Raw genomic sequence first — 18,206 nt, forward strand, 5'->3', positions numbered from 1 at the left:
TCGAAAACTCCATAACTATTTTATATCCGCCTGACTGAGATTTACAAGGTGACCATAGCTTGCTTCATACCAACAATCTCCGTGGGATCGACCCTTACTCACGTAAGGTTTTATTACTTGGACGACCCAGTGCACTTGCTGATTAGTTGTATCGAAGTTGTGAATGAAAAACAATTTATTAAGACGTGCGTACAGAGTTTTTGGCGCCGTTGCCTGAGATCACAATTTCGTGCACCATGTTTTTGGCGCCGTTGCCGGGGATTGTTTGAGTTTGGACAACTGACGGTTCATCTTGTTGCTTAGATTAGGTAATTTTCTTTTTGTTTTATTTTCAAAAAATTTTCAAAAAAAAATATTTTCAAAAAATTTTTCAAAAATTTCTCCTTTGTTTTCGGAAAAAAAAATATATTTTAAAATAAATGTTTTCAAAAATATATTTTTCTTCAGAATTTTTAAGAATGAATTCTAGTGTTTCATGATGATTTGTTGAATCCTGGCTGGCTGTAAGCCATGTCTAATCTTTTGGACTGGGGTTTCAACTTATCATCCCAAGAGCTTGTTGATCTTCACACACTTAGTTGCTCTATACATGGAAAGTATAAATATCCTCTAAAGCTTGGCTGGCTAGTGAGCCATGCCTAACCCTCAGATTGGAGCTTTAGACTAAGAGTGCAAGATTCCTGGAATTCATATTAAAAATTTTGGAATCCTTATTTTTTCTTTCTCAAATAATTTTTGAAAAAATCCAAAAAAAATTAGAAAATCATAAAAATAAAAAATTTATTTTGTGTTTCTTGTTTGAGTCTTGAGTCAAATTGTAAGTTTGGTGTCAATTGCATATTCATTTTGCATTTTTCGAAAAAAATCATGCATTCATGGTGTTCTTCATGATCTTCAAGTTGTTCTTGGTAAATCTTCTTGTTTGATTTTGATGTCTTCTTGTTTTGTGTCTTTTCTTGTTTCTCATGTGCATTTTTGCATCCATAGAGTCTAAGCATCAAAGATTACTAAGTTTGGTGTCTTGCATGTTTTCTTTGCATATAAAATTTTCAAAAATAAGTTCTTGATGTTCATCATGATCTTCAAAGTGTTCTTGGTGTTCATCTTGACATTCATGGCATTCTTGCATGCATTCATTGTTTTGATCTAAAAATTTTCATGCATTGCATCATTTTCATGTTTTTCTCTCTCATCATAAAAATTCAAAAATCAAAAAAATATCTTTCCTTTTTTCTCTCATAAATTTCAAAAATTTGGATTGACTTTTTCAAAACTTTTTAAAATTTAGTTGTTTCTTATGAGTCAAATCAAATTTCAATTTAAAAAAAATCTTATCTTTTTCAAAATCTTTTTCAAAAATCAAATCTTTTTCATTTTTCTTAGTTATTTTCGAAAATTTTAAAAATATTTTTCAAAAATCTTTTTCTTATCTTTATCACATAATTTTCGAAAATAACATCATCAATTAATGTTTTGATTCAAAAATTTCAAGCTTGTTACTTGCTTGTTAAGAAAGATTCAAACTTTAAGTCCTAGAATCATATCTTGTGATTTCTTATGAATCAAGTCATTAATTGTGATTTTAAAAATTAAATCTTTTTCAAAACTAATTTCAATCATATCTTTTCAAAAATATCTTTTTATCTTATCTTTTTCAAAATCATATCTTTTTCAAAAATTTGATTTTAAAATATCTTTTCTAACTTCTTATCTCCTTATCTTTTCAAAAATTGATTTTCAAATTTGTTTCAACTAACTAACTAACTTTTTGTTTGTTTCTTATCTTTTTCAAAACTACCTAACTAACTCTCTCTCTCTAATTTTCGAATATATCTCCCTCTTTTTCAAAAATTCTTTTTAATTAACTAATTGTTTCAAAATTTAATTTTAATTTATTTCTTCTTTTAATTTTCGAAAATCACTAACCATTTTTCAAAAATAATTTTCGAAAATTCTCTTTCTCTCTCATCCCCTTCTATTTATTTATTCATCTACTAACACTTCTCTTCATCTCACATCTCTGCTCTCCTCACCCTTGTGTTTCTTTCCTTACATTACATTCTTTTCTTCTTCTTTTCTTCTACTCACACAGGGACCTCTATACTGTGGTAAAAAGGATCCCTATTATTATTATTTTTCTGTTCCCTCTTTTTCATATGAGCAGGAGCAAGGACAAGAATATTCTTGTTAAAGCAGATCCAGAACCTGAAAGGACTCTGAAGAGGAAACTAAGACAAGCTAAATTACAACAATCCAGCAAGCACCTTTCAGAAATTTTCGAACAAGAAGAGGAGATGGCAGCCGAAAATAATAATAATGCAAGGAGGATGCTTGGTGATTTTACTGCACCTAATTCCAATTTACATGGAAGAAACATCTCCATCCCTACCATTGGAGCAAACAACTTTGAGCTGAAACCTCAATTAGTTTCTCTGATGCAGTAGAACTACAAGTTTCATGGACTTCCATCTGAAGATCCTTTTCAGTTCTTAATTGAATTTTTGCAGATCTGTGATACTGTTAAGACTAATGAAGTAGATCCTGAAGTCTACAGGCTCAGGCTTTTCCCTTTTGCTGTAAGAGACAGAGCTAGAGTGTGGTTGGACTCTCAACCCAAAGATAGCCTGAACTCTTGGGATAAGCTGGTCACGACTTTCTTAGCCAAGTTCTTTCCTCCTCAAAAGCTTAGTAAGCTTAGAGTGGATGTTCAAACCTTCAAACAGAAAGAAGGTGAATCCCTCTATGAAGCTTGGGAGAGATACAAGCAACTGACCAAAAAGTGTCCTTCTGACATGCTTTCAGAATGGACCATCTTGGATATATTCTATGATGATCTGTCTGAATTAGCTAAGATGTCATTGGATACTTCTGCAGGTGGATCCATTCACCTAAAGAAAACGCTTGCAGAAGCTCAAGAACTCATTGACATGGTTGCTAATAACCAGTTCATGTACACTTCTGAGAGGAATCCTGTGAGCAATGGGACGCCTCAGAAGAAGGGAGTTCTTGAAATTGATACTCTGAATGCCATACTGGCTCAGAATATAATATTGACTCAGCAAGTCAACATGACTTCTCAGAGTTTGAAGTGAATGCAAGCTGCATCCAACAGTACTCAAGAGGCATCTGCTGAAGAAGAAGCTTATGATCCTGAAAACTCTGCAATAGCAGAGGTGAATTACATGGGTGAACCATATGGAAACACCTATAATTCCTCATGGAGAAATCACCCAAATCTCTCATGGAAGGATCATCAAAAGCCTCAACAAGGCTTTAATAATGGTGGAAGAAATAGGTTTAACAATAGTAAACCTTTTCCATCATCCACTCAGCAACAGACAGAGAACTCTGAACAAAATACCTCTAATTTAGCAAACTTAGTCTCTGATCTATCTAAGGCCACTGTAAGTTTCATGAATGAAACAAGGTCTTCCATTAGAAATTTGGAGGCACAAGTGGGCCAACTGAGTAAGAAGATCACTGAAATCCCTTCTAGTACTCTCCCAAGTAATACAGAAGAAAATCCAAAAGGAGAGTACAAGGCCATTGATATAATCATCATGGCCGAATCCAAAGAGGAAGGGGAGGACGTGAATCTCAAGGAGGAAGACCTCCTAGGACGTCCAGTGATCAATAAGGAGTATCCCTTTGAGGAACCAAAGGAATCTGAGGCTCATCTAGAGACCATAGAGATTCCATTAAACCTCCTTATGCCATTCATGAGCTCTGATGAGTATTCCTCTTCTGAAGAGAATGAGGATGTTACTAAGGAGCAAGTTACCAAGTACCTTGGTGCAATCATGAAGCTGAATGCCAAATTATTTGGTATTGAGACTTGGGAAGATGAACCTCCCTTGTACTAAGTGAACTAAGTGATCTGGATCAACTGACATTGCCTCAGAAGAAACAGGATCCTGGAAAGTTCCTAATACCTTGTACCATAGGCACCATGATCTTTGAAAAGGCTCTGTGTGACCTTGGTTCAGGGATAAACCTCATGCCCCTCTCTGTAATAGAGAAACTGGGAATCTTTGGGATGCAAGCTGCTAAAATCTCATTAGAGATGGCAGACAATTCAAGAAAATAGACTTATGGACAAGTAGAGGACGTGTTAGTAAAGGTTGATGGCCTTTACATCCCTGCTGATTTCATAGTCCTAGATACTGGGAAGGATGAGGATGAATCCATCATCCTTGGAAGACCCTTCCTAGCCACAGCAAGAGCTGTGATTGATGTTGACAGAGGCGAATTAGTCCTTCAATTGAATGAGGACTCCCTTGAGTTTAAAACTCAAGGACATCCTTCTGTAAACATGGAAAAGAGGCACAGTAAGCTTCTCTCAAAACAGAGTCAACCAGAGCCCCCACAGTCAAACTCTAAGTTTGGTGTTGGGAGGTCACAACCAAACGCTAAGTTTGGTGTTGAACTCCCATATCCAAACTCTAAGTTTGGTGTTGGGGAGTCTCAACAATGCTCTGAACATCTGTGAGGCTCCATGAGAGCCCACTGTCAAGCTATTGACATTAAAGAAGCGCTTGTTGGGAGGCAACCCAATTTTTATTTATCTAATTTTATTTTTATTGTTATTTCATGTTTTATTAGATTCATGATCATGTGGAGTCACAAAATAAATATAAAAATTGAAAACGGAATCAAAAATAGCAGAAGAAAAATCACGCCCTGGAGGAGGATCTTACTGGTGTTTAAACGCCAGTAAGGAGCATCTGGTTGGCGTTCAACGCCAGAACAGAGCATGTTTCTGGCGTTGAACGCCAGAAACAAGCAGCATCCTGGCGTTCAGACGCCAGAAATGCACAGTAAAGAAAAGCTGGCGCTGAATGCCAGAAACAAGCATCTGGCTGGAGTTCAACGCCAGAAATATGCTGCATCTGGGCGTTGAACGCCCAGAACAAGCATCAATTTGGCGTTTAAATGCCAGAATTGCATGCAAAGGCATTTTACATGCCTAATGGGTGCAGGGATGCAAATCCTTGACACCTCAGGATCTGTGGACCCCACAGGATCAACTCAGCATCTGTGGACCCCACAGGATCCCTACCTACCACCTCAATCTCTCTTCCCTATCACCACTTCACCACTCACATCATCCACTCTTCCCCATAAACCTACCTCATAAACTCTACCTACCCTCAAAATTCAAAATCAATTTCCCACCCAAAATCCACCCTTATGGCCGAACCTTACCCCCATCCCTTCCCTATATATAGCCCTCCATTCTTCCTCATTTTCACACAACACAACCCTCTCTTCTCCTTCTTGGCCGAATCCACCTCTCCCTCCTCTCCTCCATATTTTCTTCTTCTTCTTCATCTATTCTTTCTTCTCTTGCTCGAGGGTGAGCAATATTCTAAGTTTGGTGTGGTAAAAGCATAAGCTTTTTGTTTTTCCATTACCATTGATGGCACCCAAGACCGGAGAATCCTCTAGAAAAGGGAAAGGGAGGACAAAAGCTTCCACCTCCGAGTCATGGGAGATGGAAAGATTCATCTCCAAAGCTCATCAAGACCACTTCTATGATGTTGTGGCCAAGAAGAAGGTGATCCCCGAGGTCCCTTTCAAGCTCAAGAGAAATGAGTATCCGGAGATTCGACATGAAATCCAAAGAAGAGGTTGGGAAGTTCTAACAAACCCCATCCAACAAGTTGGCATCCTAATGGTTCAAGAGTTCTATGCCAATGCATGGATCACTAGGAACCATGATCAAAGTAAGAACCCGAACCCAAAGAATTATCTCACCATGGTTCGGGGAAATACTTAGATTTTGGTCCGGAAAACGTGAGGTTGGCGTTTAACTCGCCCATGATGCAAGGAGATGCACGCCCCTACACTAGAAGGGTCAACTTTAATCAAAGGTTGGACCAAGTTCTCATGGACATATGTGTGGAAGGAGCTCAATGGAAGATTGACTCCAAAGGCAAGCCGGTTCAACTAAGAAGACTGGACCTCAAGCCTGTAGCTAGAGGATGGTTAGAGTTCATCCAACGCTCCATCATCCCCACTAGCAACCGATCTGAAGTTACTGTGGATCGGGCCATCATGATTCATAGCATCATGATTGGAGAGGAAGTAGAAGTTCATGAAGTCATCTCCCTTGAACTCTACAAAATAGCCGAAAAGTCTTCCCCCATGGCAAGGCTAGCTTTCCCTCATCTTATTTGCCATCTATGTTACTCAGCTGGAGCTTACATAGAAGGAGACATTCCCATTGAGGAAGAGAAGCCCATCACTAAGCTGTGATCTCGTTTTGGGGGCTGGCCATTTGGCCATGCCTGGACCTTTCACTTATGTATTTTCAACGGTAGAGTTTCTATACTCCATAGATTAAGGTGTGGAGCTCTGCTGTTCCTCATGAATTAATGCAAAGTACTACTATTTTTCTATTCAACTCAACTTATTCCGCTTCTAAGATATTCATTTGCACTTCAACATGAATGTGATGAACGTGACAATCATCATCATTCCCCCACGAACGCGTGCCTGACAACCACTTCCGTTCCACCTTAGATTAGATGATTATCTCTTGGATCTCTTAATCAGAATCTTCGTGGTATAAGCTAGATTGATGGCGGCATTCATGAGAATCCGGAAAGTCTAAACCTTGTCTGTGGTATTCCGAGTAGGATTCTGGGATTGAATGACTGTGACGAACTTCAAACTCGCGAGTGCTGGGCGTAGTGACAGACGCAAAAGGAGGGTGAATCCTATTCCAGTATGATCGAGAACCTCAGATGATTAGCCGTGCTGTGACAGAGCATTTGGACCATTTTCACAGAGAGGATGAAAAGTAGCCATTGACAATGGTGATGTCCTTACATAAAGCCAGCCATGGAAAGGAGTGAGATTGATTGGATGAAGACAGCAGGAAAGCAGAAGTTCAGAGGAACGAACGCATCTCCACACACTTATCTGAAATTCTCACCAATGATATACATAAGTGTTTCTATCTTTATTTTCTATTTATTTATTATAAATTTTCGAAAACTCCATAACTATTTTATATCCACCTGACTGAGATTTACAAGGTGACCATAGCTTGCTTCATACCAACAATCTCCGTGGGATCGACCCTTACTTACGTAAGGTTTTATTATTTGGACGACCCAGTGCACTTGCTGGTTAGTTGTATCGAAGTTGTGAATGAAAAACAATTTTTTAAGACGTGCATACAGAGTTTTTAGCGCCGTTGCCTGAGATCACAATTTCGTGCACCACATATCAATTCCATTTTCTCCATCATGCACATAAGTGGAAGTGAACAGTCCAGAAGGACTCTAGAGTCATATGCTAACCCCATTACAGCTGCATATGGGAGTAGCATCTATATACCTTCCATCAAAGCAAGCAGCTTTGAGCTAAATCCTTAGCTCATTATCATGGTGCAGCAAAATTGCCAGTATTCCGGTCTTCCACAGGAAGAAACTACTGAGTTTCTAGCACAGTTCTTACAAATTGCTGACACAGTACGTGATAAAGAAGTGGATCAGGATATCTACAGATTATTACTGTTTCCATTTGCTGAAAAAGATCAAGCTAAGAGGTGGTTAAATAACCAACCTACAGCAAGCATAAAAACATGGAGACAGTTATCAGACAAATTCCTGAATGAATTTTACCCTCCAAAAAGGATGACACAGCTAAGGCTGGATATCCAAGGCTTTAAACAAGAGGATCATGAATCCCTTTATAATGCCTGGGAGAGGTACAGAGGGATGCTAAGAAAATGCCCCTCTGAAATATTTTCAGAGTGGGTACAGTTAGACATCTTCTACTATGGGCTTACAGAAAAAGCTCAGATGTCCCTAGACCACTCAGCTGGTGGATCTATACACATGAGAAAAACAATTGAAGAAGCTCAAGAGCTCATAGATACAGTTGCTAGAAATCAACATCTGTACTCAAACAGTGAGTCCTCCATAAAAGAAGAGGCTATGACAGTAACTACTGATCCCAATCCTCAAGAACAGATTGTTGAACTTAATCAGCAATTACTCCGTATGACAAAACAATTAGCAGAGTTCAAAGAGATGCTCCAAGACACTAAAAATTCTAACAAGAATATAGAAGCACAATTGAATCAGACAAGACAACAGCTATCTAAACAGATAACAGAAGAATGCCAAGCTGTCCAACTAAGGAGCGAAAAGACATTGAATAACTCAGCTCAAAATAGCAAAAAGTCAATAAAGGAACAAATAACAGAGGATGACCAAACCACTACCCAAGATCCCTCTGAGGACATCAAGAGCCCAGAAAGGAATAACTCTGGCGTTCAAATAACACAAAAGGGGGAAAAGTTGGCGTTAAACGCCCATTTCTTGCCCAGTTCCGGCGTTCAAACGCCAGAAAAGGGTGGGAAGCTGGCGTTAAACGCCCATCCAGCACCCAACCCTGGCGTTCAAACGCCTATGAGGAATCAGACACCTGCAAGTGCTGATAGTAACCCCTCTAAAAAGGCTTCTCCAACCACTTCTGTAGGGAGTAAACCTGCAGCAACTAAGGTTGAAGAATATAATGCCAAGATGCCTTATCCTCAGAAGCTCCGCCAAGCGGAACAGGATAAACAATTTGCCCGCTTTGCAGTCTATCTCAGGACTCTTGAAATAAAGATCCCGTTTGCAGAGGCACTTGAGCAAATACCCTCTTATGGTAAGTTCATGAAAGAGATCTTAAGTCATAAGAAGGATTGGAGAGAAACTGAAAGAGTGTTTCTCACTGAAGAATGCAGTGCAGTCATTCTAAAAAGCTTACCAGAAAAGCTTCAAGATCCAGGAAGCTTTATGATACCATGCACATTAGAGGGTGTTTGCACCAAGACAACTCTATGTGACCTTAGAGCAAGTATCAACCTAATACCTGCATCCACTATCAGAAAGCTTGGGTTGACTGAAGAAGTCAAACCAACCCGGATATGTCTTCAACTTGCTGATGGCTCCATTAAATATCCATCAGGCATCATTGAGGACATGATTGTCAAGGTTGGGCCATTTGCCTTTCCCACTGACTTTGTAGTGCTGGAAATGGAGGAGTACAAGAGTGTAACTCTCATTCTAGGAAGACCTTTCCTAGCAACTGGATGAACTTTTATTGATGTACAAAAAGGGAAAGTGACCCTGAGAGTCAATGAGGATGAGTTCAAGATAAATGCTGTCAAAGTTATGCAGCATCCAGACACAGCAAATGACTACATGAGCACTGATATTATTGACTCTTTGGTGGAAGAGATCAATATGACTGAGAGTCTTGAATCAGAGCTAGAGGACATCTTTAAAGATGTTCAGCCTGATTTGGAGGAACCAGAGGAAATAAAAGAACCTCTAAAAATCCCTCAGGAAGAGGAGAAACCTCCTAAACCAGAGCTCAAACCACTACCACCATCCCTGAAATATGCATTTTTGGGAGAGGGTGACACTTTTCCAGTGATCATAAGTTCTGCTTTAAATCCACAAGAAGAGAAAGCACTAATTCAAGTGCTAAGGACACACAAGACAGCTCTTGGGTGGTCCATAAGTGACCTTAAGGGCATTAGCCCAACAAGATGTATGCACAAAATCCTATTGGAGGATGATGCCAAGCTAGTGGTTCAACCACAGAGGCGGCTAAATCCAGCCATGAAGGAAGTGGTGCAGAAAGAGGTCACTAAGTTACTAGAGGCTGGGATTATTTATCCTATTTCTGATAGCCCCTGGGTGAGCCCTGTCCAAGTTGTCCCCAAGAAGGGAGGCATGACAGTGGTTCATAATGAAAAGAATGAACTGGTTTCCACAAGAACAGTTACAGGGTGGCGTATGTGTATTGACTACAGAAGGCTCAATACAGCCACCAGAAAGGATCATTTTCCTTTACCATTCATAGACCAGATGCTAGAGAGACTAGCAGGCCATAAATATTACTGCTTTTTGGATGGCTATTCAGGCTATAACCAAATTACAGTGGATCCTCAAGACCAAGAGAAAACAGCATTCACGTGTCCATCTGGAGTATTTGCTTACAGAAGAATGCCTTTTGGTCTGTGCAATGCACCTACAACCTTTCAGAGGTGCATGCTCTCTATCTTCTCTGATATGGTAGAGAAGTTCCTGGAAGTCTTCATGGATGACTTCTCAGTATTTGGAGACTCATTCAACTCCTCTCTTGATCATCTAGCACTTGTCCTGAAAAGATGCCAAGAGACTAACCTGGTCTTAAACTGGGAAAAATGTCATTTTATGGTGACTGAAGGAATTATCCTTGGGCACAAAATTTCAAGCAAGGGGAATAGAGGTGGATCAAGCCAAGGTAGAGGTAATTGAGAAATTACCACCACCTGCCAATGTTAAGGCAATCAGAAGCTTTCTGGGGCATGCAGGATTCTATCAGAGGTTCATAAAGGATTTTTCAAAAATTGCAAAACCTTTAAGCAACCTGCTAGCTGCTGACATGCCATTTGTGTTTGACACAGAGTGTCTGCAGGTGTTTGAGACCCTGAAAGCCAAGCTGGTCACAGCACCAGTCATCTCTGCACCTGACTGGACATTACCATTCGAATTAATGTGTGATGCTAGTGACCATGCCATTGGTGCAGTGTTGGGACAAAGGCATAACAAGCTTCTGCACGTCATTTACTATGCCAGTCGTGTTCTAAATGATGCACAGAATAATTACACAACCACAGAAAAGGAGTTACTTGCAGTGGTTTATGCCATTGACAAGTTTAGATCCTATTTACTAGGTTCAAAAGTGATTGTATATACTGACCATGCTGCTCTTAAATATCTACTCACAAAGCAGGATTCAAAACCTAGGCTCATAAGACGGGTGTTGCTTTTGCAAGAGTTTCATATAGAAATAAGAGACAGAAAAGGGACAGAGAACCAGGTAGCTGATCACCTGTCTCGGATAGAACCAGTAGCAGGGGTGTCCCTCCCTCCTACTGAGATCTCTGAGACCTTTCTAGATGAGCAACCTTTTGCCATTCAGGAAGAACCATGGTTTACAGACATTGCAAATTATAAAGCTGTGAGGTTCATACCCCAGGAGTATAGCAGGTTGCAAAAGAAAAAACTAATTTCTGATGCAAAGTACTACTTATGGGATGAACCATATCTCTTTAAGAGATGCGCAGACGGAATGATCTACAGATGCATCCCTAGAGAGGAGGCACAGAAGATCCTGTGGCATTACCATGGATCACAGTATGGAGGACATTTCGGAAGTGAGCGAACAGCCACTAAAGTCCTCCAATGTGGCTTCTATTGGCCTACTCTCTATAGAGATGCCCGAGAGTTTGTGCGTAACTGTGACAGTTGCCAAAGAGCTGGTAACTTGCTTCATGGTTATGCCATGCCTCAACAAGGGATCTTAGAGATTGAGTTGTTTGATGTATGGGGTATTGACTTCATGGGTCCTTTCCCACCATCATACTCAAACACTTACATTCTGGTGGCAGTAGACTACGTATCTAAATGGGTGAAAGCAATTGCCACACCCACTAATGATACCAAGACTATTCTAAAGTTCCTCTAGAAACATATTTTCAGCAGATTTGGTGTTCCCAGAGTACTAATCAGTGATGGGGGCACCCATTTCTGCAATAAACAGCTTTACTCTGCTATGGTTCGATATGGAATTAGCCACAAAATAGCAACTCCGTATCATTCACAGACAAATGGGCAGGCTGAAGTCTCTAACAGAGAATTAAAGAGAATCCTGGAATGCACTGTAATTGCCCATAGAAAGGATTGGGCAAAGAGCTTGGATGATGCTCTGTGGGCATACAGAACAGCATTCAAGACTCCTATAGGAACCTCTCCATACCAGCTTGTGTATGGCAAGGCCTGTCATCTGCCCGTGGAATTGGAACATAAAGCCTACTGGGCAACCAGATTCCTAAACATGGATGCTAAGTTAGCTGGTGAGAAAAGATTGCTCCAGCTAAATGAGCTAGAGGAGTTCAGACTCAATGCTTTTGAAAATGCAAAAATTTATAAGGAAAAAGCAAAAAAGTGGCATGACAAGAAATTGTCATCCAGAGTCTTTGAGCCAGGTCAAAAAGTTTTGCTGTTCAACTCTAGACTCAGATTATTTCCTGGGAAATTAAAATCCCAGTGGAGGGGACCATATGTGATTACAAGAGTGTCACCATATGGATATGTTGAGCTTCAAGATATTGATTCTGACAAAAAGTTCATTATTAATGGACAGAGAATCAAACATTATCTTGAAAGCAATTTTGAGCAAGAATGCTCAAAACTAAGGCTTGAATGAAGCTCAGTAAAGGTCCAGCTAAAGACAATAAAGAAGCGCTTGCTGGGAGGCAACCTAGCCATTAGCAAGTTATTTGTTTTAATTAATACTTATAGAAGTTTGATATACATTTTTCTTCAAAGGTAAATCATCAAAATTGAAGGAATTCACAGAGTTACAGAAGGATTCAATGCAAAACGCAGAGAAAAGGAGCTTACTGGCAAGAAAACGCCAGTAAAGGGCATTTTGGGCGTTAAACGCCAGAATGGGTACCATTCTGGGCGTTTAACGCCAGAATTGCAGCATCCTGGGTGTTCAGAAAAACGCCCAGTAATAAAGGGGTTCCTGGCGTTTAACGCCAGCCAGGGTACCTGGCTGGGCGTTAAACGCCCATAATGGCCAACAATTGGGCGTTAAATGCCAGAATGGATACCATTCTGGGCGTTTAACGCCAGAAAGGCAGGGGGAGGAGATTTTGTTTCCAACTTCAAATTTTTTCAAATTTTCATGTTTTGATTCATACTTTTCTGCATAAACATATTTCAAACTTTCATCATTCACCCTCAATTTTCAAAAATTCAAACATTTTCTAAATATCTTTTCAATTTTCTTTCAAATCCTTCCCAAATCTTCTTCAAAAACTCAATTATCTTCTTAATTTCTTTCCAAATCTTTTTCAATTCATCATATCATCTCTTAATTCTTAAATGCATAACCAAATTTTCAGATTTAACATCTTTATATCTTTTTCAATTACAAATCTCATCTTTTTCATATCATGATTTTATTTTCTTCCATCAATCATATCTCTATGTCATATCTCTTTCAAATTTTTCGAAATCCCTCCCATCCTCCTATAAATATACATTCGGCCATCCCCTCCTCTCCACCATTCGAAATTGCCTCTTCACCTCTCTCTCCCCTTTCCTTTGTTTTGCTTGAGGGCAAGCAAACCTTTAAGTTTGGTGTGTTTTTCCGTGATCACTGAGCTAAGACTCATCAAGATCATGGCACCTAAGGGAAAACAAACCAAATCAAGAGGCAAGAAAGAGAATACTCCAAAGAGTCTTTGGAATCAAGAGAGGTTCTTAACCAAAGAACATGCAGACCATTACCACAAAATAATGGGTCTGAGGTCAGTGATCCCGGAAGTTAAATTCAATCTGAAAGAAGATGAATATCCAGAGATCCAAGAGCAAATTTGAAACAGAGGATGGGAAATTCTAGCCAATCCTGAGACAAAGGTTGGAAAAAACATGGTTCAGGAATTCTACTCAAATCTGTGGCTGATAGATAAGCAGAGAATAACTGGAACCGCCTTTCACACCTACCAAACCATGGTCAGAGGGAGGCTTATTTACTTCCATCTGGACAAAATAAGAAAGGTCTTCAAACTGCCTCAACTACAAGATAATCCAGAATCCTTTAATAGGAGAATGGTGAGAGTAGATAAGGGGTTGGATCAAGTTCTAGAGGACATATGCCTCCCTGGAACTAAGTGGATAACCAATTCAAAAGGTGTCCCAAACCAACTCAAGAGGGGAGATCTCAAGCCAATTGCAAGAGGCTGGCTGGATTTCATTGGGCGTTCTATATTGCCCACTAGCAACCGCTCTGAGGTCATTGTCAAAAGAGCAGTGATGATCCATTGTATTATGCTTGGAAAAGAAGTGGAGATTCATCATCTGATTTCTTGTGAGATTTACACAATTGCAAACAAGAACTAATGATGCTGGGGTAAGGATGGGAGTAGATGAATTCATCCCAATCGAACACCCAATCACCAAGAGTCAATGGAAGGACAAGTTCAAGATAACTCCATAAAAAGGAGGGCGCAGGAGTTCCTCCCAGAAATTCCTAAAATTGACTACTGGACCCGCCTAGAAGCATTTGTTACCAAGCTGCAAGAAGCTATGGAACAACTTAAGGAAGAATAACAGAATCAAAACTGCATGCTCTGCAAACTGCTGAAGGAACAGGAGAAGCAGGGGCATGAGCTAAAGGAGCTGAAGCGCCAGAAGCTCTCCCTTGAAGGACCAAGCACCCCACAGATTGAGGGAGCATCCACTTCTCAAAATCAAGGTTGTTGAGTCCTAACTCTGTGATAACCTTTATTATTAAGAGTCTATTTTAAGAGTCATTTATTTTTCTGTTTTTTTATTATTTTTTGTCTTCTATTATTATTGGTTTGCTCTTATATTTATTTTTTAGTCTTATTGTCATTCCATGATTAATAAAATTTAAGGTTTATGTCTTAAAGCTATGAATGTCCCATGAATCCATCACCTTTCTTAAATAAAAAGTGTTTTAATTGAAAAAGAAAAAGAAGTATATGAATTTCAAATTTTAAAATAGTTTAACTATTTTGATGTGGTGGCAATACTCTTGTTTTCTGAATGAATGCTTGAACAGTGCATATTTTTGAATTTGATTATTTATGAATGTTAAAATTGTTGGCTCTTGAAAGAATGATAGGAAAAGGAGAAATGTTATCTGATGATCTGAAAAATCATAAAATTGATTCTTGAAGCAAGAAAAAGCAGTGAATAGAAAGCTTGCAAAAAAAAAGAAAGAAAAAGAAAAAGCAAGCAGAAAAAGCCAATAGCCCTTTAAACCAAAAGACAAGGGTAAAATAAAAAAGGATCCAAGGCTTTGAGCATCAGTGGATAGGAGGGCCCACAGGAATAAAATCGTGGCCTAAGCAGCTAAACCAAGCTGTCCCTAACCATGTGCTTGTGGCGTGAAGGTGTCAAGTGAAAACTTGAGACTGAGCGGTTAAAGTCGTGGTCCAAAGCAAAAAGAGTGTGATTAAGAGCTATGGACACCTCTAATTGGGGGATCTAGCAAAGCTGAGTCACAATCTGAAAGGGTTCACCCAGTTATGTGTCTGTGGCATTTATGTATCCGGTGGTAATACTGGAAAACAAAATGCTTTGGGTCACGGCCAAGACTCATAAAGTAGCTGTGTTCAAGAATCAACATACTTAACTAGGAGAATCAATAACACTATCTGGATTCTGAGTTCCTATAGAAGCCAATCATTCTGAACTTCAAAGGATAAAGTGAGATGCCAAAACTGTTCAGAGGCAAAAAGCTAAAAGCCCCGCTCATCTAATTAATACTGATCTTCATAGATGTTTTTGGAATTAATTGTATATTCTCTTCTTTTTATCCTATTTGATTTTCAGTTGCTTGGGGACAAGCAACAATTTAAGTTTGGTGTTGTGATGAGCGGATAATTTATACGCTTTTTGGCATTGTTTTTAGTATGTTTTTAGTATGTTTTAGTTAGTTTTTACTATATTTTTATTTGTTTTTATTTAAAATTCACTTTTCTGGACTTTACTATAAGTTTGTGTCTTTTTCTGTGATTTCAGGTATTTTCTGGCTGAAATTGAGGGACCTGAGCAAAAATCTGATTCAGAGGCTGAAAAAGGACTACAGATGCTGTTGGATTCTGACCTCCCTGCACTCGAAGAGAATTTTCTGGAGCTACAGAAGCCCAATTGGCACGCTCTCAATTGCGTTGGAAAGTAGATATCCTGGGCTTTCCAGCAATATATAATAGTCCATACTTTGCCCGAGATTTGATGGTCCAAATAGGCATTCCAAGTCAGCTCAACAATTCTGGCGTTTAACGCCGGAACTGGCATAAAACTGGAATTAAACACCCAAACTGGCACAAAAGCTGGCGTTTAACTCCAAGAAAAGTCTCTACACATGAAAGCTTTAATGCTCAGCCCAAGCACATACCAAGTGGGCCCCGGAAGTGGATTTTTACACTAAACACCCTAGCTTACTCATTTTCTATAACCCTAGGTCACCAGTTTACTATAAAAACCACTTTTAGTGATTCATCTTGTACCTCATGACACTTTACACATTTCATATTGTATTCTCTATGGCATGAGTCTCTAAACCCCATTGTTGGTGATGAGGAGCTCTGCTGTTCTTCATGAATAAATGCAATTACTACTGTTTTCCATTCTATCACGCTTGCTTCTATTCTAAGATATTCATTCGCACTTCAACCGGATGAATGTGATGATCCGTGACAATCATCACCATTCTCACCTATGAACATGTGCCTGACAACCACCTCCATTCTACATGCAATCAAGTTTGAATGTGTATCTCTTGGGTTTCTAATCTAAGATTGGAACCTTCGTGGTATAGGCTAGAATTATTGGCGGCCATTCCTGAGATCCGGAACGTCTAAACCTTGTCTGTGGTATTCTGAGTAGGATCTGGGAAGGGATGACTGTGACGAGCTTCAAATTCGCGAGTGTTGGGCATAGTGACAGACGCAAAAGGATCAATGGATCCTATTCCGACATGATCGAGAACCGACAGATGATTAGTCGTGTGGTGACAGCGCATTTGGAACATTTTCACTGAGAGGACGGGAAGTAGCCATTGACAACGGTGATGCCCAACATAAAGCTTGCCATGGAAGGAGCCTTGCGTGCATGAAGAAGAAGACAGTAGGAAAGCAGAGATTCAGAAGACAAAGCCTCTCCAAAGCTTCAACCTGTTCTTCATTACTGCATAACAAGTATTTATTTCATGTTCTTTTACTTTTTACAATTAAATCTAAAAATTATTGATATCCTGACTAAGAGTTACAAGATAACCATAGCTTGCTTCAAGCTGACAATCTCCGTGGGATCGACCCTTACTCACGTAAGGTATTACTTGGACGACCCAGTGCACTTGCTGGTTAGTTGTACGGAGTTGCAAAAGTGTGATTGTATTTCGTGTACCATGTTGCCTTAAGATATGGGATTCAAGATCCCTTAATTCTAGCATAGAGGCTTCATCGGGAAGTGATGGTGGAAGAGAGGGTTCATTGTTTGGGGGAAAGGTATTATAGTTGGAAGGTGGTTCTTCTTGGTAGAGTTGTGGTGGAAAGTAGAGTTCATCTTGTGGTTGAAAATTTGCATGCATTGGAGGTGGTTCTACTTGGTAATAGTATGGAGGGGGTGGCTCTTGAAAATGTTGATGTTGGAGTGGTGGTGGCTCTATGTGTGGTTCATATGGCTCATATGATTGTTAGTATGGTGGGTATGGATTAGGGTCATATGAAGATGGTTGGTGAAAGGTGGCGTGTGAGTATGGTTGATGGCTATGTTGAGGATATGGCTCATAGGTATATGGTGGTGGTTCTTGGAAGTCACAAGGGGATTCACCATAACCATTGGATTGGTATGCATCATAGAATGGCTCCTCTTCATAGTGCATTGGTGGAGGTTGTTGCCATGAGGATTGATCATATGCATATGGCTCCTCCCACCTTTGATTGTCCCATCCTTGATATACATCCTCATTGAAGTTCCCATTTCCTACAACATAGTTGTAATCACACTCATAGCCAAAGTGAGAATTCATAGTGAAAAGTGAAAATAAGAAATAAGAGCTAACAAGAAATAATGAAACAAAGTCCTAAAACTAGCAAAAACTAACAACCAATTCAAAAATCAAGCTATTCACAATATTCACATATATACAATAACCAATAACATAACACCATTGTAACTCCCCGGCAACGGCGCCATTTTGATGAACGGACTTTTGACGGTTTAGAATTTTCTCAAATAAGAGAATTCTCGTTGTGAAGTATAGTTTCCAAACCAATCAAGAATCCTTTCATACAAAAATTTTGGTTGTCACAATTAACAAACCCCAAATAAGAAATAACCGTAGTATTTTGGACTCTGGGTCGTCTCACAAGGAATTGCAATGAAGTGAATGCTTATTGGCTATGAAGGGGTAAGGGGGTTTTTGATTGATAAGAGGGAAAGAAAATTTAAATGACAAGAAAAGTAAAGAAAGCAATTAAAGTAAGCAATTAAGGAAGAGAGACATTCATGGCAAGGATTGAGATCATAGGCTTTCTATCCTAGTCATGCAATGATTAATTCATCTTATTTAGTCAACTCCAACACAGAGGGAGAAAGTCAAAC

General features: G+C 39.4%; 1 non-coding gene across 1 annotated transcript; it reads right to left on the reverse strand.

Annotated features, from left to right (window-relative positions):
* Nucleotides 1-2,690: 2,690 nt before the first annotated feature.
* On the reverse strand, nucleotides 2,691-2,798 carry LOC148580195 (small nucleolar RNA R71). The gene has a single exon (XR_015895179.1). It is a non-coding gene; the product is annotated as a small nucleolar RNA R71 (small nucleolar RNA).
* Nucleotides 2,799-18,206: the final 15,408 nt, after the last annotated feature.

Source organism: Arachis ipaensis, chromosome B10, assembly GCF_059453495.1.
Source record: "Arachis ipaensis isolate K30076 ecotype BB chromosome B10, ASM5945349v1, whole genome shotgun sequence".
In the NCBI taxonomy this organism is placed as follows: Eukaryota; Viridiplantae; Streptophyta; class Magnoliopsida; order Fabales; family Fabaceae; genus Arachis; species Arachis ipaensis.